This window comes from Cryptomeria japonica, chromosome 1, assembly GCF_030272615.1.
Source record: "Cryptomeria japonica chromosome 1, Sugi_1.0, whole genome shotgun sequence".
NCBI classification, from domain to species: Eukaryota; Viridiplantae; Streptophyta; class Pinopsida; order Cupressales; family Cupressaceae; genus Cryptomeria; species Cryptomeria japonica.
Window position 1 is genome coordinate 533,927,868 of NC_081405.1, and position 23,059 is coordinate 533,950,926.

Sequence of the window (23,059 nt, forward strand, 5' to 3'; positions counted from 1 at the left end):
CCCATAGCCTTAGTTAAAGAATCTGCAACATTCATCAAAGTCTTCATCTTAACTAGATTCACCCTGACATCCTCAACCATAACTCTAACAAAATGATATTGAACATCAATGTTCTTGGTCCTAGCATGAGATGTCGAGTTCTTAGCTAGACAAATTAAACTAACTATCACAATTAACTGTCACTGCACCTTGTTTTATTCTAATATCTGAACACAATCTATTAAGACAAATGACTTCTTTACAAGCATGAATAAATGCTATATTCATAGCTTCAGTAGTGGACAAAACAACCATAGTTTTATGCTTACTCATCCACCTAATTGTAACAACAAATAAAGTGAATACAAAAGCATTGGTGGATCTTCTACTATAGATATGATCCCCTCAGTCTAAATCCACATAACCACAAATATCATGGAAAATCTCATCTCCTACCAAATTACCATAACAACACAAAGAATACTTTGAGGCACCCTTCAATTATCTGAAGACTCTTTTAAGTGTTGGCAATTGACACTCTATTGGTTGGTTTCACTATGTTCATTGATGGAAAAATGATTTTGTGTTCCGGCTTCATATGGTGTACCGACAGACACTTCACATATTCTACATCGACATCGACATTGGTAGGTCAGAAGATTTCTTTGGTCACCGATAATGCATGCCAACATGGTATAGTAAAGGTTATCGATATTGGAGGCTGACTTATCTTGGATCCAACATCGACAACTTGTTTTAATGTTTATACATTCATGTTATCTAGCTGACATGTAATCTGATAATGTATATATCTTTGTAAGCCGACATAAGGCATAAAAGTTGTATAGGGTATATAAGTCAGTTTGATTAAGATTATTATATATAGATATAATGGATGATGATGTAAATGTAATGTGATGCAAAATATATCAGAGATTATGTGTGCAAGGAATTCATTGTAACAGTTATTCTGGTAAAGGGGTTTAGGGTTTCAGACTAGAACAGACAAAGCTTAAACTAGAACTATATTATGGCATCAAAGATGCTATCTTAGCAGTTCACACTTCTCTAGATTGTTGTTTAGAATTTTATGTAGTCAGCGAGGCTTCTATTGTGATTGAGCAGTGTGCTCTAGGCTGTAAGCCTTCCTACAAGTGCAGGCCCATCATATATTGTAATCTCTTCATATGGCCAGTGGATTGATATTGTGGGTCACAAATCCCACCATGGTTTTTCCTCTTTGAGGTTTTCCATGTATAAATCTGTGTGTTATGATTCTCATTTATGTGTTTGGCTTATTGGTTGCTTTACTTCTTTCAATTCTGTTTATACTGGTATTACCAGTTCATGTATGAATGTTTTGTTAAAGCTAAAATCTACTATTTTGGTATAACACTGATTCACCCCCCCTCTCAGTGTTATTGGTTTCCAACAATTGTTATCAGAGCCTTGTGCCTCAAAGGAAGTTTAACAACTTGAGGAAGATCCTAAAACCAGAATCATTGAATATGGCTTTGGAGAAGCAGCTTGAGAAGGCAATTGAAGATTATGATGCTGAAAGGTTGAAGAACTTAAATCTACAAGATGAATTGAATTCTTCCAAGGAATTCATTCTTGTTCTACAAGAGATGCTATCATTTGTTCAAGATAGAAGGAAGGAACTTTTGCAAAATTAGGATGATGAAGAAAAAAATACACTTAAGGAAAAATGTCAGAAATTGAGTCAAGAAAACATCGTTATGAAGAATGAAATGCAAGTTATAACTATGAGGATGTTTAAGGAGATTGAGGACAGAAAGAAAAAGGAAGAAAATTTTGTTGTATCCCTGAAGAACAAGTTTGAAGAATGTGGTAGGTTGGTTCATGAAAATGATATGTTGAGAACTGATTTGGTACAATCCCAGAGTAATGAGGAAGAGCTTGAGAGACAAATTATAATACTAAGAGAATATTTAGCTACTGCAAGTGAGTAAAAATAAAAATTCAAGATCATCTCAGCTCAACTTGATGAGTTATTGAAGAGATAGAGGGAGTTTGGAGATTCCAGTGGACTTGGATTTGAGCAAGGATAGAGTTCCGGTCTTGATAATGAAGATCAAAACCATAAGGTACCGGTAAGACAATTCAATGCTTATAAATTCAATGGTAGATGTTTTGTTTGCAATAGATTTGGTCACATGGCTAGGCAATGTAGAAACATAAAAAATCAAAACCTGATTCTGCTCCCGGTAAATTTTCTAAATGCAAAAAAATTGGTCACAAGATAGAAGATTGTAGAATGAATGTTAAATGCTATGCTTGTCAAAAATTTGGACATATGGCTAATCAGTGCAAGTCAAGCAATTTCACCGGTTTTAGCAAAGCAATTCAAAAGAACAATGTTACATGTTATGCATGTAATGAAGTTGGACATATTGATAAATTTTGTAGAAGTAGAAATCCATCGATTAGTAATGGAGAATCAAATGAAAAAGGAAAAGAGAAGGTTAGTGAAATTTGACAAGATCATACTCAGAGATGGGTTAGGAAGACTGAAGAACAATCATCAGATGGGAATGTGCCGGTTACTTATCCGGCAAAAGAGGTTGCTCCTACACTAGCAGTGAGCTCATCCGGTAACTAAGGCAAATGCAAGAAAAATTCTTGAAGATGCTGCATATGTCCAGGGAAGAGGTTCTGAAAGATGTTCCACATATTGGAGAGGATTATTGGACATGGATATGTTCTGAGCAAAATCTGATATCTTTCACAGAAGTCATTTATGTCAATGGAAGACTAGGGTTTTTATTGAAGGTTAAAAGGTTGAATACACTTCATTGTTAATCACCCTGCATTCAGAGCAATTTCAGAGCAATACAGAGCAACTAAGTGAAATCAGAGGCTATTCAAAGGCAATTAGATTTCTTCTTGAGCAATTTCACCAACGTTTGAAAGAATTTGTTGAAGGTTTTCACTGAGAGCAATCAAGAGGTATTTTTCTATAAACATGGAAGTGTGATCATCTTCTATTCCCATTTTTGTTGCAAACAAAACTATCCTAGAGGTCAAGGACTGCCCCTCGCTAATTTTCAAGAGGTATCCACATGTGGCTACCTTGGAAGATTCGGTTGGAGCATTTTCTCATGTTTCGAAGGGAGTTGTGTATGTAGAGGATGTTAGGGAATACATTCACTATCATATAGAGGACTTAGGAACTTTAGAAATCAAGGGAATGTATATGAATGAGCTAATGGGAGAATCTGGAAAGATCAAAGTGACATATAAACATATTGAAGAACTAGGGTTTACATACATTCTGGATATTCTAGAGTTTGAGGATGAGATAATCAGATATGTACTAAGAAGAGTACATGGGGAATTCATATTGCTAAACAGACCCTACAAAATCACCAAGGAAGCCATTCGGGCAATTACTAGTTTGCCATCGGTAGGGGAACATCTAGAAAAGAAAGTTTCAAATGACTTCATGAGGAAGATCACCAATGCTACATCTGATAAAAGATCCATGAAAGTGAGCACTATCACAGACACCGACATCAAATTTGGAAGCATGATTATCATATATAAGGTAACTCAGTCAAACTAACTGAATTCTATTTCTAGTTCATGTATTTTGGCTGCATATAAAATGATGAGAGATAATGTAAAGTTAGATCTTTGTAGTTGGATGCTTGATGAATTGTTAATTAACTTAGGAAAGATTAAGGGTGAGAAGAAGGACACTTTCTGGTATGGGAACTTGTTTGTTTGCTTGATGTTATATTTTCTGAATGATTCACCTAGTTCTGGCAAGAGGCAATGGGCTTTTGACATTCCTGTAGGAAGACAATTGAAACAGTCAATTGCTGCATTAGGAAGCTAGAGAGATGATAAGATATGGGGTTATTTTAAGGCATTTAAAAAATTTATGAGGTATAGGGTAAGGGTATCTGAGCATATTGTAGAGAAATATTCTATCGACATTTGCTTCATGGTAAAGAAGGATAAGACTCTCATGGAAGCAGTTAAGCCACAAAAGATTTGGATTGAAGAAATGGGCTATGAGGTAGATTAACATATTCTTGATGCTTATGTAAAAATGCTAATTGATGCATCAATTGATGAGGCAAAGAAGCCCTGTTGAACTGCACAATAGAAAACTCAAGAGATTGAAATATAGTTCAACTGGAAGAAAAGGGAGAAACAAGAAGGAAAAGCAAGTAAGTTTGTGCAGAAGGTCTCAAAGGATATAAAGGTGCTAATTGATGTTGTCTCGGAGAAAGGTGGAAAGAGGAAGGATCTGAAAGTTCATATTGAACCTGTTACTGTGGAATCTGAATCAGAGGATGACACACCATTAGCATTTAAGAGGGTTGTTAGGAAGAAACCAGAGGAAGCTAAGGTTAAAGAAAAGAAGAAACTGGTTAGGAAGGTCACAATCAAGCTACCAACACAGAAGCAAGAACCTAAAGCTACACCTACAGCTACATCTGGTACTATCAAGAGGAAGAAGAAGGATGACATTGATTCTGGTAAGGTTTCACCTAAAACTTGTGCATAAATTGTAGATGAAATCACAAAAGATGGCATGTTGAAGAATGTTAAATTTTATTATGAAAACTTAGAGGATGATGAATAGAGAGAGGTAGAAGAAGCAGTCCCACTATACTTGGATATCTATACGAAAGCCTTAATAGAGATAGAAAATCAAATACCGGTTGAGTTATATAACATGTTAGATGCTAGAAGATTATCTTCTATGCAAGAGGATAAACACATTAAAATGCAAGAACTACTAGCTATCTATGTTACAATAGCTCCAGATGAAATGGAAAAGGCAATTGAGGTGGCAGACAAAAAAGTCTTCAATAGAAAACATAGGATAACTAGTTTGATGCTAGGGAGAGTGAATGAAGTAATAAAGGAAACTCAAAAAGCTTGGATTAATTTTTTGGAAGAACACAGAGGATTATTTACTTCACCAAAGACCAAGACAAACACTATAGATACCCCGGTTGAAGCAAAAGGAAAGGGGATTATGGGTACTTCACCCTCAGTTTTGAAAAATATCAAGATAGTGGAAATTGAGCCACCGGTAAATACAGGTGTATAAACAAATACTAAGATACCAGTTAATACTGAGAATGAACAAGCTAATATTGTACATGATACTAATATTGAGGACAATATTCCTCCGGATACAAATGTATAGGTTTAGGATACTGTTCCTGTAGAGGAACTGACAATTACACAGACTGCACCAAGTGGTGAAGCCATCGGTACACGTGAGGTAGCTATAAAGGATAAAACGTCAGAGGAGAAAATAGGGGAATCTGGCAGGGTACCAGTTGTTGGCCCATCATTATTATCAATTGACACTTCTCAGGTAGAAAAGAAAACCATCACAGAGATAAGTCCCACTAAACTGGTAATGATGGCTACTAAAAAACTGATGAAGAAGGGAACCACAGACAAGGGGATTATAGATCAATCAATCACTGTTCTACACAGATTGGTCCTAGAGTGTAAGATTGAAAATGAACCAAGTCCTTCCGGCAAGATTAAGGTAATTACTGAGCACATATCAAAAGACTTTCAATCCTTACAACAAATATCAAACTGACAAGCACTAGAAATATTTACTCAGGCTAAGAGAGCCACTTTTGATCAGGTAATTGAGATAGAGAAGAAAAAGATTGAGGAGAAGCTAATTCTAATAGAAAACTCTTTGAAATAATGTAAAAATATATATAGGGTATGTTGCAATACTGAAATACTTACAACAAATTTAGATAAAAATATAAAGGAGATTCAAGAGAAAATTGCAAGTATTGCTAACTCTTTTGATGGATTAATTTCATTGACAATATCAATTGATGGCCAAATTTTGATTTTGGAGAATCAAATTTCTTCTCTTGAGAAGGAAAGTGACAAAATTATTTGAAGACCCAAAAGTCTGAGAGGCTTGGTGAGTCCAAGATTGGATTCACTCTATGTACATAAGAAAGAATGCATGGATATGGTGGGAAAGCCCACACCGATAGAGGTAAATGAAAATAATCTTTTGCACATTTATTGAGTGGACTTGTATCTATTTCTGGCACATTCAAAACCAACTAGGATACTTATGTGGAGTTACTGGAGAAGGCTTATCTGAAAATTTTGAAATTGGTCAAGCTCCGGTAAGACATTTTTGGAGGTATTCATTGTACAGTTCTTGTTCTTTGACATTCTTTTTAGAATTCTTAATGGGATTAATGTAAAAAGGGGAGTAGTATGGATATGAAAAAGAATAAAAGAGTTGAATACATTAGGGGGAGTTACAGAGTTTTGTAGTTTTGGAGATATGAAGTATTTTGCATATTTAGCTCAGGGGGAGTAGGGCAAGATGAAACCAATAGATGAAACCTTGACCATTTTTCACATGAGTGTTGCCATCAATGCCAAAGGGGGAGATTGTTTGCAATTGACACTCTATTGGTTGGTTTCACTATGTTTTCATACATGATTTTGTGTTCCGACTTCATATGGTGTATAGATAGGCACATCACAGATTATACACTGGCACTGGCACCGGCACCGACAAGTCAGAAGATTTCTTTGGTCACCGACAATGCAGGCCGACATTGTATAGTAAAGGTTATCGATATTGAAGGCCGACTTATCTTGGATCCAACATTGGCAACTTGTTTTGATGTTTATACGTTCATGTTATCTGGCTGACATGTAATCTTATATTGTATATATCTTTGTAAGTTGACATAAGGCATAAAAGTTGTATAAGGTATATAAGTCAGTTTGATTAAGATCATTATATATAGATGTAATGGATGCTGATGTAAATGTAAAGTGATGTGAAATATATTAGAGAGATTATCTATGTGAGGAATTTATTGTAAGGTTTATTCCACTAAAGGGGTTTAGGGTTTCAGACCAAAACAGACAGAGCTTAAACCAGAACTGTATTCTGGCATAGAAGATGCTATCTTAGCAGTTCACACTTCTTCAGATTGTTGTCTGGAATTTTATGTAGTCAGGGAGGCTCCTATTGTGATTGAGCAGTGTGCTCTAAGATGTAAGCCTTCCTACAAATGCAGGCCCATCATATATTGTAATATCTCTTCATATGGCCAGTGGATTGATATTGTGGGTCACAAATCCCACCATGGTTTTTCCTCTTTGAGGATTTCCACGTATAAATTTGTGTGTTATGATTCTCATTTATGTGTTTGGCTTATTGGTTGCTTTATTTCTTTCAATTCTGTTTATACCGGTATATCAGTTGGTGTATGAATGTTTTGTTAAAGCTAAAATCTACTATTCTGCTATAACACTTATTCACCCCCCCTCTCAGTGTTTTTGGTTTCCAACATTAAGTACATCCCAATGAACTCTACCAATATTAGACATATATCTAGAAAGAACTCCCATTGCTTGGGTAATTTATAGTCTATTATAGACCATAACATACATCAAATTTCTAACTGCACTTTAGTAAGACACTCTACTCATGTCTTCCATCTCTAATGGAGATGTAGGAAATTAAAAAAGATAACTTTGTTCCAAATATAAAGGGAACACATAATGGTCTATAATCCTACATGTTGAACCTATATAAAATTGAATTCATATACTTACACTAGCCTGGCCAAAGCTTTCTATTCACTCTATCTCTTCTAATTTTCATCCAAAAAATGTGTTTCACTGCACCAATATCTTTCATTTCAAATTTAGTATCAAGATAAGACTTTAGTTATGAAATCAAACCTTTCCCTTTACCAATTAATAACATATCATCAACATATAATTCAATTTACATGAATTTATCACCATCAAACTTATAATAAATACATTGATCTAATTTAGAAAGCTCAAATCCCAAACTCAACACATATGTATCAAATTTATGGTATGTCATCTTAGGACTCTATTTAAGTGCATACAAATATTTATTCAATTTACAAACCAAATTAATTTTACCTTTTACCACATAGTGCTTTAGCCGTGCCATATAAATATCCTCCTCCAAATCAACATGAATGAAATAAGTTTTCACATCATTTTCTCAACCTCTAAATCATAAATAGTAGCAATAGAAAGAAAAAATCTAATGGATGACATTTTTTACAACAAGAAAATATATCTCATCATAATCAACATCCTCAACCTGAGTGAAGCCAACCTTGATTTATACTTATCAATACCTCCATCTTCACCAATCTTTTTCTTGAACACCCATTTGCAACTAACATGTTTTTGTCCTTCAAACAATGGTACAAGATCACATTTATCACTTTTTTAAAGATACCATTTCTTCGTCCATAGAAATCTTCTAGGATTTTACATCATTCATACCTAATTTCTCTTCTATAGATCTAGGTTCATCCACATTAGTATTCAAATAAAAAATACATCTCCAATCATTAGGCAAATACCTTTCTAGTGGTTGTCTATGTCTTGTAGACCTTCTGTAGTGTCACTCCATTATTATACTCTATGATGGTTATGATAGATTTTGATGGACTCTTCTCATGTCTTGATATTTCTTGTTTAATACTTTTCTCTTTCTTATTTTGAGATACTTCTACATATTAGTGGATACAATATGGTATTTATGATGATGATTCTAGATTTAGGGCTACTAGATGATGTTGGGGTTTACTATTTGATGGACTTGGTGATAATGCATTTCCTAGGTGTTATGATTTATGTTCACTACATAAAATGTTATATCTTGTGATAACCCTAATTATAATAGTCTTATTAGATATGGATGATGGTTTTTTTATTATTCTATATCTAAGTTTATGTTGTTTTACTATTTTCAAGTGTGCAAGGGATGATATCACATCACTCATCATGAGAAGGATGTGATGTTATAATTCTCTTTCACTTGACTATGTTGATATGATGAATATATATATGTACATGTTTATTCCTAGATGATGTTGTGCAGGAGTCCAAGTACTAGGAAGTGACTCCACCTGCTCCCACAAGTTTGAGTGTGCCTCCTTTTCCTATGGTAGTTGATCAGAGGTGAAACTAAGGCCCTACCAAACCTAACCCTAGTCCGTGTCTTGATTTTGACCCCAGTCCATGTAATTGTAAGTGGCTAGTGTAAAGCCAAATCCCTTGTCAATTCTCTCTCTATGTGAAATAGAAGAGAATGTAATTCTTTGAAGCAACATGTAAATGAAAGAACTAGATTGAAGGAACATCAACTGTTTAATATAAATATTTGTGGTTTGTAAAAGAAAGGATTTGTAGTGAGATATGGATGTTTATCAAAGCATATCGAAGGAGGATTTTTGTGTGTATACCACACAAGAAAGACATTGTCTTGAAGGGAGTGGAAGTTGAAGTGAAGGCCAAAATAATTAGAGTTGTAGGCTTTTGGGGCATACTTACCATAAATTTTAAGCACTTGGATATTGTTTTTTTATCTCACTGAAAAGGGTAGTGAATTTATTTCCAATGAAGGTAAAAGGGGAGAATTATTTTATTATTAAGGGTATTGCATTTAATAATGTGTTTTCATCATGGATTTTATTCATAGCAATGTGATGGGGTGTAGTCAAAATAGAAAATAAAATAAATCATTTTTAGTTACATGAATAGTCATTTTGTCTTTTGTTTGGTTCCTGGGGGTAGTTGAATAATTTTTCAGTTTGTAATTGAATATCAACAATCTAAAGCTATTGTTGCTCTCTTATTGTTTGTAAAAGGGAAATCAAGACTGTGTGTAGGAGGTTAGGAGTTATGGGATAGGAATGTGCTATATATTTCTAAACTTTTTCAAAGGAGGATGTGCTGAAAAGAGTTGCTATGAAGATGGTTTCAACTTTCTATCAATTATAATGAGAAAAACCATTTAATTGTCTCTAAACTTGTGTTTTTGTAATCACATTATTTGACATATCTAGGATACAATTTATTTGTCATTGCATTTAAATGCTTTTGTTTAGTTCATTTAATGTGCCTTTTCAAGTAAAAGTTAAATTTTGTTTGATGAATTATTGTGATTTAAAAAATTAGTTCAGATTAAGAAGAAGGATTTTGTGATTGACATGCTTGCAAGTTTATGCAACACATAAATAAAAAGAGTGCTAAACAATTAAATTTTTATGCCATTGGATGAATAAATATTTGTTGTGAGATTCGATTCTACTACCCTAAATAAGGCACTAATCAATTATGTTCTAGAACCAATAAAAATAAAAATTATTTTCTTTTAGTTTTCAGTTGTAGATTTAGTTTTAGTTTTAGATTTTCTATTATGATCTCATGCAAGTGCATAATAGAGAATGATGGGATATTGAAGGAATTTTTCCATCATGTAAACCTCTAAAATTGTGCATGAGGTTTTTATTTTCTATGCCACCATTATTGAGTATTTCAAGGTAATTGAATGATGATGGTAAAGGTTTACTCACCTCAGTATAGCAGAACTAGAAGTGTAGGATAAGTCAATCATTTTTAGGATTGATTTTTATTTGTTGGCCAAGCTCAGCACTAAGCTTGGATATAAGAAGTTGGCATAATCTTTAGAGTTTGGTGAACCCATTGATTTGAGAGCCAACAGATTTGCAACTCTTCTGGGTAGACAAGTAAGCGATCTTTTGGGAAAGAGTAAAAAATATTGAGAAACCTAAAAATTGGTTTCAGATATTAAAGTTTCAAACTTGAAAAACATTCTGTAGAAGCAATGGTAAAGAATTGAATAAGAGACCCTACTTTTGAAGAAGACCCAAAATAAGAGGATGAAATTCATTCCTCTTTGAAAGAGGTGTTGACTTTTCTAAAAAGAACCTAAGAAAGAATGCAAAGGCATCTCAAATTTGTAATATTTTCAATCAAAAGGAAAGGCTAAAATTTGCCTTTATTTTTAGAAAAGGTATACATTGTAATTTTTTTGTGCTCTGTACAAGTTATGATATCATGGGAAAATCACAACAATAATAGTAATGCTCTTAGAGGGGGTTGTTTTGTCTTGGAGTTTACAAGCCACTTGATTTTAGAAACATTCTTGGTTATCCTTATCAAATCCCTTTGGGTGTCAAAAGTTGTTTTCCCAAGTTTGGTGGGAATAAATCAAAATTATCATGTAGACATATACAATATTTCATTGATATTATGGTTGACTACCATGTTTATGAAGAAGATGTAGCCATGAAACATTTTGCAAGGTCTTTGAGAGATGTTGCAAGTCAATAGTTTAGTAGTTTACATGTGCAATCTATACCTTCATGGGAAGAGTTAGGAGATTATTTTTGTGTAAGTTTGGTGAAGGAATACAATTTTACTATATCTAGAAAGTTGAGAATGCATCATATATTCAATCAACCAAGAATTAAAGAATATTACTAATTTTCAAACTAGACATGTTCTTTCTACCCCTATGTATTTACCTCCTCACCTTGCACATAATCAACCCCATGTATATTATCAATTAGCTATAATCAATGTTGATCCCATGAGGTATATTCATCCATTCACTAACTCATTTGATTACAAAATCTGATGAAAGATTCATAATTAGATGTATCATCGGATACATGTGATATTTAATGTGAAATTTTCAATTTTAAAAAAATTTATGCCCAACGTTCATTGAAATTTCGACAAAAATATTTTCATCAAAATTTTGATGAACGTTCGTCAGAATATCGACAAATGTTTTTTTAATAAATTAAAATGATCTCGATGATTTATAAATGACTAATTTGATCATCAGATAAAATACACAACTAAACATTAGATTTATGCTTGGACAATAGTTATATGTATGTATGTATGTACACATATATATGTATATGTATATGTATATATATGTGTGTGTATATATACACATTATATGTGTGTGTGTGTGTGTGTGTGTAAATATATATCTTTAATATACTATATATTTAAGTTACACCAAGTTATGGGTACCTAACATCATGGTCCCACACAATGATGCTAGTCATAATTAATTATTTTAATTTCCATAAAAAACTTCCAGCCACAATCCTATTAGGTTGTGCAAAGAATCTCATCCATTAGATTATTTTTATCTCTACCGTTGGATCTTAGGGTTTCAAAGGAAAACCCTAACATATATTAAGATGGAAAGTAACCCTATTCTCTCATTTGAACATTTTCTCAAGCTTTATAACCCTAGCCTTGTCCATTGAAGCTATTGTTGCAGGTTTCTCAAAAGTGCTTCGTCGAACAAGCTATGGAATCAAAACTCTAATTTTTTTCTTATATTGTTTGCAGATTTGTAGGTTGGGAAGGAGTGGCGGCCATATGCAGTTGTGGGAGATCAAAATCTCCATTTTATTTGTTTTGGGTTTGCACCAATTTTATTTTGAGATTTTTTTTCTTTCCCTCTTGTTTTCTTAGAACCCTAGATCTAATTTTTCTCTTATATTGTTTGCAGATATCTAGTTTGGGAAGGAGTGGCAACCATATGCATTTTTTGGGAGATCAAAATCTTCATTTTATTTGTTTTGGGTTTGCACCAATTTTATTTCGACTTTTTTTAATTTCCCTCTTGTTTTCTCAACAAAACCCTAGATCTAATGTCATTTTTCTTTTGTTTGTAGGTGCAGATTTGGAAAAAATGGTGATCATTTGATACATGGAGAATTAAAATCTCCATTTTATTATTTGCAGAGCTTTTTATTTTGATATTTATCATTTTTTTAAAGTTTTTTATTTGGTTTTGGGAGAGTGTGGGGAGTCGAAGCTCTACCCATGACCCCTCCTGTGGGCACGGTTGTGGGTTACCACAACTGTGGAAACCATGACTATGGTTTACCATAGTTATGGAGCCCAGTTGTGGCATCCACAACCGTGGAACCCATGACTATGGGTCTCCACAGTCGTGGAACCCACAACCTATAGTTTCCCACAGAGTCATGGGGTTTCCACAACCTGTGGCATCCACAACCATGGAACCCATGACTGTGGGTCTCCATAGCCATGGAACTCACAACCTATGGTTTCCCATAGAGCCGTGGGATTTCCACAATCGTGGAACCAATGATTGTGGGTCTCCACAGCCATGGAAGCCACGACCTGTGGTTTCCACAGAGCCTTGGGTCTCTGTAGAAGTATAAAGTATTGTTTTAATTAAAGTTTTAAAAAATTTTTATTTAATGTTATATGTATGTATGTATGTATGTATGTATGTATGTATGTATGTATGTATGCGTGTATGTATGTATAGATGAATGAGATTTTTGTGAAGTTTTTTTTATAGTGTTTCTTGAACTCTAAATTTAATAATAGTGGACATTTTAGTAATAGTATTGCAATATTCAGATTTAAAATGAATTTAACCAACATTTTGTATCTAGATGACATCTAAACTTATGAATAATAGTCAATATCTCTTAACTATTTTGATACAAATGACTAAATATACCACCGATAGATATAAATCAATTAGTATTTAAATGATGATTAATGATTAAAATGACTAAATAAATGACTACCATGACTAAATAAATGACCACTTAACAAGAATGAATGACTAATTAACCACTAAATATATTAGTATGCTACCAAATTGATGACTAAAATATATTAGTATACTACCAAATTGATGACTAAAATATATTAGTTTTCATCAATTTTCTGACAAAAACCGGTTCGTCACTTTTCCGACGAAATTGGGTTTGTCACTTTTTTGATGAAAGTTGTAAGGGCGTTTCATCGGTAATATGACAAAAGTTTGTTGATATTTCAACAAACATCCATCAGAAATTGGTGCCAAATACAATAGCGATTAATTGCCTTAAAGAGATATGATGAAGCATCACCATGTTCATTGTTTGAAATCCTTCTAAAGGTTTATATGGAAATATTTTGGTTTCAAACCTCCAGAAGTTGAATGTTAAATTGTTGATTAACTTGTACGATTGACACTTGAATTCTTTACCTAAAAATTTGAAACCAAGTTATCTTGATCAAATTTTTGATTGGATTGATGTTATTGAAAGAGTTAGATCCAAAAGCCCACTTGTTATGAAATCCCATAATGCAAGTGAGATGCATGAAAATGAAGAGCATGTTGCAATCAAGATTGTGTGTCATAAGAATGCATACAATCAAGTAATGGGGTATGCACACTTAAAACTAACATACATGGAGATATGAAAGTTTTAGCTAATCAAAATATGGAGGTAGATTCTTTTGTACATTGTCAAAGCATTGACAATATTTTGTTAAAATATGAAATAAGAGATACCAGTGCATCTTGCAATAATAATGAAGGTGATGGTTGTGATTAATTTATTGAGGATGATTGTGCAGATGTGAATTGTTGTCATGACAATACAAATATCAACAAATAGAACATGTAGGAGGCTTTCTTTCAAAATAAAGATATGATTGTGTTTTTGATAAAGATTCAATATCCCATGATGTGAGAGATGTATTCTATGAAGGATCCATTAAGTCTCCAGATTTTGATGATAGTAGTCATAGTGTTGTGGAGTTTGATTTGCCGCAAGGTGATAATGGAAACTGAAGATGAACAAAAAAACTCAAGTGCAATGGTTAGTGGAATAAATCATAAAACAACAAAAAATTCAAATAAACATAACCATTATACCTTGAACCCTTGTTTTCTCCTTTAGATTGAGCCTTCGATGAAGTTGAAGATGTGCCCTTCTTCAACTTGTCTAGATTGGCTCCAAGATGGTTGTGGATCTTTCTCCACACAAAAACACAATAGTGGATGGATAGATGAATTTATAGTGGATGATAGCTAAGTGACTATGGATTCCTAAATTTCCTATAGTGATGATGCACAAGGGATGATTTTAAGCACAAATTCTAGAAGAATGTAATTGCATGAGGATGAGATGAAAATGAAGGGGAGGAGAACCCAATTTATATATTTGAGAGGGGGAGAATGGACAATCAAGATTGAAAGAAATGGATGAATTGGATTGAGAGGACATGGTGTGGAGACCAAGAGATTTTCCATAAAAGCATTTCATGTCTCCACACTCCACAATGTGCATGGGGAATATATCCTCAAGTACATTGGGAAGATAAAAAGAAATTAAAAATTCCTTGGGGGAGGACAAGGGAATTAAAAATTCCCAAATAATGAGGTGCATAGAATAATGGGGAGAGAAAAGGAATTAAAAATTCCTTGAGAAGAGGAGAGTGCATAGGAACGTGGGAGAATTTGAAATCCTTGAAATGATCAAAGTTGGTGCATTTAAGGTTTGGAAGGTGAGAGGGGAAAGCCATTTATGGTGAATGGTTGACTTTAATCTAATCATAGTTATTAGGATTGTGCAAATGATTAAGAAGGGGGATTAAGTGGGTTAATGATGAATTAGAAGACAAGTGGATAGGTTAGGAAGATTTGACAAGAGGAGAGAGAATGAGTGGAGGAATTAAAAATTAGGAAATAATGATAAGTAGGCTTACAGAAAAATTAATTAGTTTAATTGAGGATTAGAAGAATGTGATTTGTAGGAATTACATGATTTAGTGAATTAATTAATTAACCAAAGGGGATTTTAGAGGAATTAATTAATTGGATGACTTTATAATAATGGGGGATAATTAGTTTATTTGACAAATTAACTATTTGGGCTATAGTGACAAGATTAATTAAATTTAATTAATTCTGAGAAGAATAAAGGGAATAACATAATTAAATTAATTATTATGTAGTAAGGATAAATTAACTAAATATTTATTTTAATTGACATCTACATTTTTCCCCTCTTTTACATAGCAACAAAATTGGCGGTGGGTAAAAGATAGAAGAAGATGCCCCGGTGTGGAGATGTAGGTGGTATATGCCCCCTTGAGAACTTAACTGGAAAGTTTTAAAATTTTTGGGAAAATTCTTGAAAAGAATAAAATAGTAGTTGGAATGAAGAGAAGAGAGAAAATAGGAGAAGAAGAGTGATTTGGAGAGAAACAGGAAGAAAAACTAGCCAAGGGAGAGAAAAAGGGGCAAAGGGGGACCTTATAAGCCACTGGTATTATAGACAGGACAAACAAAAAGTGTGTTGAACTTGTTCTCAACTAACTTACCAAAATGTGATTATCTACAAATGTTGAATAGTGTAATTATCAATGTTGTAGAAATAAAGGAGGCAAACTAATGGCTCACCTTACCATTCGCGTGAGATATGAACCAAAAATGAACATGCAATTTAATAAGACATGCAACTAAATGAAAATGCAACTACTTGAAATGGTGGTAATGTACTAATCATAATATAATGATACAAGACTACATAGAAGGGGAAATGAATAAATTGAGGTCTCTAAAATGCAAAAGAGGGGATGAGATAAAATGCAAGTGAGATGGATGAAATATGGGGATGTTTGTTGTTGTGTATATGTGGAGATTAAACCTAGTTTTGATATTGCCAAGTATGATCTACATTACTGATTATAGGAATCAGAATGTTGTGAGGATCCAAGGCATTGAATAAAATCTCAGACAATAGGTATCCCATGTACGTAGTCACGTAAAAACCATGATGATGTATACACGGGACTGGAGGTTCATACAAGAGAGACCCACAAACACATCATACCACAAAAACATGCCCTCGTGTACACCAACCCGAGACATACCAAGATATAGAATGATCCTCGTAGCCATATATATGAGTAGTCATAAGACATAAATATGCAAATTAAAGCAACATACCAAATCATGCAAACAAAATGCATAAGGCCAACTGACATCTCTTGCCAAGAGTAGGACATGACATGGGAAGGATACATCCCGATGGGTAGAGGTGATTGATGGGATTGAATAGGAAATAGAGAAGATGGAAAATGCAAGTTCTTGTGGATGTGAAACTGACTGCTTGGGTTTGGTTAAGTTCACGTGGATGGGCGTTTGGATGACATGCAAGTCAAGAAGAATATTAGCTTGATGGGATAAGCTCAAAGATTGGGGGAAAGCTCAGTTTGATAGGACGATCCATATTCATAGCTTGGACAAAGACTCGTCATCTTAGGGTCACCAGATCAATTTTCTTAATGAAGATAAAATTAACCTTGATATTCAGCGGTCATGTGTTCAAAAATTTATGCAATGGCATGGATTGAAGATGGCTCATGATCAGGAATAAGCTAATTTCTTTCATAGTGTACAAGAAAGCACAAGGAAATGGTGGGGATATGTGGGGTGGGAGTGAGTAGGCTAGATATTATGTTGGAATTTTCATAAAGATTGCATTAATGATATGTTATGTTGTCATTGATGTCAATTAAACCAATAATGATACTGTTGATATTGTTGTAATATTGTTACTGTAACCGGTAGGAATAATTTGTGGAGTGAATCGGTAAACCCTACCTATTATTTTTGATAAAACCTAACCAATAAAGTTTGGTGAATTGGTTATATTGGTTTATGATCTGATGATGAGTGGTAATGATGATGACACACATGATTATTGTATGAAGACAATTCCAAGAGATTTTGGTGAGTTGTTGTAACCAGTAAAACTTATCTATTGTTGTAACCTGTAAACCCTACCTGTTGTTTTTGATAAACCCTAACCAATTAAGTTTGGTGTATTGGTTATATTGGTTTATGATCTGATGATGAGCGGTAATGATGATGACACACATGATTATTGTATGAAGACAATTCCAAGAGATTTTGGCAAGTTGTTGTAATGGTTTTTGTCTAGGGAATGAGCAAATGTATTGCATGTAATGAAAAACGCATGATGAGTTAGGTTCAATGAAGCGGTGATAAAGGAGCGATCAAGGTTTTCTTGATTGATGTGCAGAGATTGCTATGTAATCCAATGGTCATACTTGAACCGAATTTGTTTGTAATCTCAATGAGAGTTAGTTTTTTGTTGTGTTACCAGCCTGATTGATTTGTATTTAAGGTCGATGAATTTGTTTAGTTTTAAGAGAGTTGGCAAATAGATAGACACAGTTCAGTTGAGTGTGTGGTTGTCGAATCAGATGATGTATCTATAGTTCGAGTAAAGGAAGATATGAGCATGAAATGGATCTGATCAAGCAAGTCTAATGCTATTCAGATAGATCAACAAACTCCTATTGTTTTCTAACAATTACAACAGAATTGAAATCCCCTAACCAGGTAAGATGTAACAAGCTTGGTGCTATTCAAATCCTCTAACAAGGTGGTCCATTAGATTGGATTTTTAAATCCTCTACCGAGGTTACTCCTTATAAGGCATTGCTTCTAACAAGGCATTTGTAGTCAATCCCTTAACCAGGTGATTCCTAATAGGATCAGTTCTTAACAAGACTTTTTGTAAAGCTTTAACATGCTAGGCTCCTAATAGGGCGAACTTGAGAAGAGTTTAGATAATTATCTTGTGAGTCTCATCTCAACGTGATTTTTACCTATTTGGGTTTCCATGTCAAAAATATTTGTGTCAAGTGGTGAATGTTTTTTGGTTATGTTTTCATGGTTGATTTACTTAACTAAACTATTTTTTGATAAGTCGTGATAACTGGAAGCATTGAGATATGAAGAAATTGTTTACTGTTAATTTGTTGTAACACACAACCGGTTTATCTTATGAGTTTTTATCTTGACAAAGTTATTATTCTAAGTTTACTTTGAGAGATTAATTGGTGAATTTTATTATCAGTTTTTCTATCTACTAATTCACCCCCCCTCTTAGTAGTTGACCGGATACTTATTCTTTCATTATACCATCAATTGGTATGAGAGAATTTCAGGTCCTCTAAGGTCTAAGCCTAACAACTTGAGGTAAAGATTTGTTGATCATGATGAAGAAGGAAGGTTTGAAGTTTAATAGAGAGAACTACAAGATATGGAGTGATAGAATGAAAATTTATATCAAGAGTCTGGGAAGTCAGTATTGGGAACATGTTGATACTAAGTATGTTGCACCTACTGGGATGTTGACTGATGATCAGAAGAAAGAGAAACAAGAAAATCATCAAGCATTGGAGGCTATTATCAGTTCTTTGTCTGGTGCAGAGTATGTAGATGTTCATGGTCTTGAAACTGCATATGAGGTATGGAAAAAAATTAAAGAGATTTATAGCGGTGATGAACATGTTAAGATTGCTAAAAAGGAGAATCTAAGAGGAAAGTTTGATGACATGCGGATGGCTGAAGGTGAGAATATCCAATAGTATGGTCAAAGAATAAAAGAGATAGTAGGTGAAATTAAGAGTGTAGAAGGTAAAGTGGAAGATTCCACAGTGATCAGTAAGGTACTGAGAACCCTGCTATCGGTCTACGCTACCCAAGTTGTAGCTATTCAGGAGCTGAAGTCCATTGACAAAACTAAGGTAACTATTGATTCCATCATTGGCAAGCTTACTGCTTTTGAATTAAATGGTTATGATGGTAGTGTACAGAAATCTAAGTCTGCATTTAGAGCTTTTGTTTCTAACCCATCTGTGAGGAAAAGTAAAGATGCCAATCATAGTCATGAATCCAGATCCAGCAGAGAAGCTGATGATGAAGATAGTTTAGTTGAGCTTGAAGCACTATTGGCAAAGAGGTTGCCTAGAGGTACAGGTAAATATAGAGGTAAATTACCTTTGAAATGTTTTGCATGCAACAAGATTGGACACATTATTTCTAATTGTCCTAATGGTGATAATGAGCACAAATGAGAGACATTCAAGAAGTACAAGGGTAAAGGAAAAAGAGATTGTCTTATTGCTATTTATGGTGGTATCACTGATGAGGAATTTGATGGTGATGCTAATGAAGACACTGTGTTTGTAGCCATTAAAGAAGAGATGTCAGACCAGAAGGCATTAGTATCTAGGATGAATAACTCTAATGATTGGATCATTGATAGTGGTTGTTCACATCACCTGACCGGTGATCATAGCAAATTTATTTCTCTAAAGGAATTTGATGGCAGAGTTGTAAGATTTGGTAATGACTCACCCTTCATGGTTAAAGGTAAGGGAACTATTTCTCTTAATGGAAAGAGTGGTGCAGATGATGTCTAATGGGTTGAAGGTCTAAAGCACAATATTTTAAGTGTGGCACAACTCAATGACAAAGGATACCCAGTGGAATTTAAAAATGGTATATGCAATATCTATGACAATAAAGGTGAACTGATTGCAACTGGGAAGCAAACTAAAGGTAACTTGTTTCATCTCAATCCTAAAGTCAAGAACTATTTAATTGCAAAGATGGATGATAGTTGGTTTTGGCATAGGAGATTTTGTCATATAAACTTTGATAACATTGTTCAAGTGAGTAAGTCCAAGATAGTGAGAGGTTTTCCTCAGTTAGAGAAACCGGTTAATGCTCTGTGCAAAGAATGTTAGTTGGGAAAGATGGCATCCTCAACTTTCAAGAGCAAATCTTTTTCATTAGAATATTTATTAGATTTGGTTCATACAAATCTTTGTGGACCAATAAGAACAAAAAGTATTCAAGGTGACATATATTTCATGATCTTCACTGATGATTGCTCAAGGATGATGTGGGGCACATTGTTGAAGGATAAGAGTGAAGATTTTGGTAAGTTCAAGGCATTCAAGGCCTTAGCTAAGAAAGAGAGTGGTAAGAAGATAAAGTGTCTGAGGACAAATCAAGGCGGTGAATTTACTTCTGAGGAATTCACTAAGTATTGTGAAGGATATGGTATCAAGCGACAACTTTTTGCACCAAGGACACCACAACAAAATGGTATCGCAGAGAGAAATAATCAGTCAGTTGTTGAAGCTGCTAGGATGATGTTGATACAAGGAGGTGTAGCAAAAAAATTCTGGAGAGAAGTTGTCAGCACAACCATCTACACTATGAACCAGATTCTGGTAAAGTGAGGTAAGGACAAGACTCCTTATGAATATTGGTATGGTAGACTACCTGATGTTAGTTATTTTAGAATATTTGGAAGATAATTTTTTATTAAGAGAGGTGATTATATTAGCAAATTTGAGGCTAAAAGTAATGAAGGTATATTTCTTGGATATTCCACCAAGAGTAAGGCCTACAAGTGTTTTAACAACCGGACATAGAGAATTGTTGAGAGTGTTGATGTTCAAGTGGATGAATTTCTTGAAGTATCAGAGCAAACTAGTTCAGAGAAAAAGGATGAAGATCCTTGCATTTTGTTTTTGGAACCGGAAAAGAAAATATTGATGTACCAGTCCAACCAGAATAGATAAATTCAGAAGAAGATGATGATAATGAAGAAGTTGAACCTGAAGATAATGATCATGTTATTCCAAGATATGTGGGACTGAATCACAATCCTAAACAGATTATTGGGGATAAGGATACTGGAGTACTAACCAGAAGAAGAATCAGAGAGAATTCTTGCATGATCTCCACTATTGAACCAAGAACTGCTAAGAAAGCATTTGGTGATGATCATTGGGTTAAAGCTATGGAGGAGGAATTATATCAAATTGAGAAGAAGAACACATGGACCCTGGTACCCCGATTGGTAAATAAAAATGTGATAGGAACTAAGTGGGTTTTCAGAAACAAGTTGAATGAAGATGGTGTTCTAGTTCACAATAAAGCTAGGTTGGTTTGCAAAGGTTATGCACAAGAGGAAGGAGAAGACTATGGTGAGACTTTTGGACCAGTGGAAAGACTGGAAGGTGTCATAACTTTACTTGCATTTGTAGCACACAATAAATTCAAGGTATACCAGATGGATTTTAAGTCACCGTTTTTGAATGGGATACTTGAAGAGGAAGTATACATTGAGCAACTAGATGGTTATTCTCTGACTGACAAGAAAGACATGGTATGCAGATTGCATAAAGCTTTATATGGATTAAAGTAGGCACCTAGAGCATGGTATGAAAGGCTTCATACACATCTGATGAAGATAGGCTTTCTAAGAACCACTGATGATAATAACATATATCTCAAATATGAAGGAGATAAAATACTAGTCACTGAAGTATTTGTTGATGATATCATATTTGGAGGCAATGATGACATGAGCAACAACTTTGCAGATGAAATGAAAAATGAGTTTGAAATGTATTTAGTGGGGGAAATACAAATTTTTATAGGCTTGCAAATACAGCAAATGAAGAATGGTATTTTCATCACATAGTCTAAGTATGTGAAAGAGGTCTTGAAGACATTAGGCATGAGTGACTGTAAACTAGTTGGGACACCTGTGGTTATAGGTTGTAAGTTGTCTAAGGAAGATGAGTCCAAATCTATTGATGAGAAGGAATACATGTCAATGATTGGAAAATTGCACTATGTTGTTCACAACAGACCAGACATAGCTCATGCAGTTGGCATAATTGCTAGATTTTAGAAGAATCCTAAGGAAGCACATCTGATAGCAACCAAAAGAATTTTTAGATACTTGGAAGGTACTGTTGATTATGGGTTATGGTATCCATATGGAGGAAATTTTGACTTGAAGGTGTACACAGATGTAGATTGGGCAAGAAATGTTGATGACAGGAAAAGAACAATTGGTGGAGTATTTTTTCTTGGAGGAAGGCTTGTTTCATGGAGTAGTAAGAAGCAAAGTCATACTTCACAATCTATTGCTGAAGCTAAGTATGTTGCAACTTACATGAATTGCACATAGGCTATATGGATGAGGCACATTTTGGAAGGTTTTAAGATAAAGATTTCAAAACCTATAAAGATTTTATGTGATAACACAAGTGCCATAAATATTTCCAAGAACCCTATTTTGCACGCATGAACCAAGCATATTGAATTGAAGTATCATTTCTTGAGGGAAAAAGTTTAGTGTAAAGATGTTATCTTGGAGCATGTTTCTACCAAGGAGCAGCTTGCAAATATTTTTACTAAACCTTTGCCTAAGACTACTTTTGAGTATCTTCGAAGTCTGTTAGGGGTTGTCCCTCTTCATGAAATAACTTAAGTATGATGTAGATTACATCAGTCCTGGAGCTACTTGCAAAATTTTACAGGAGGATTGGTGTAGAAGTGGATTTATTCCACAAGGGGAGCATCAAGTTGCAGATTGTTGATGATGCACTGTGAAATTTGGCATTACTTGTTTTACTTTCAATTTGGCATTGTTGTTAAAGGGGGAGAAGAATTATGTGATTATGGGAAGGAGAACCATCGACAAGCTAAAGACATAGTGAGCATGGTGAATACTTGGTA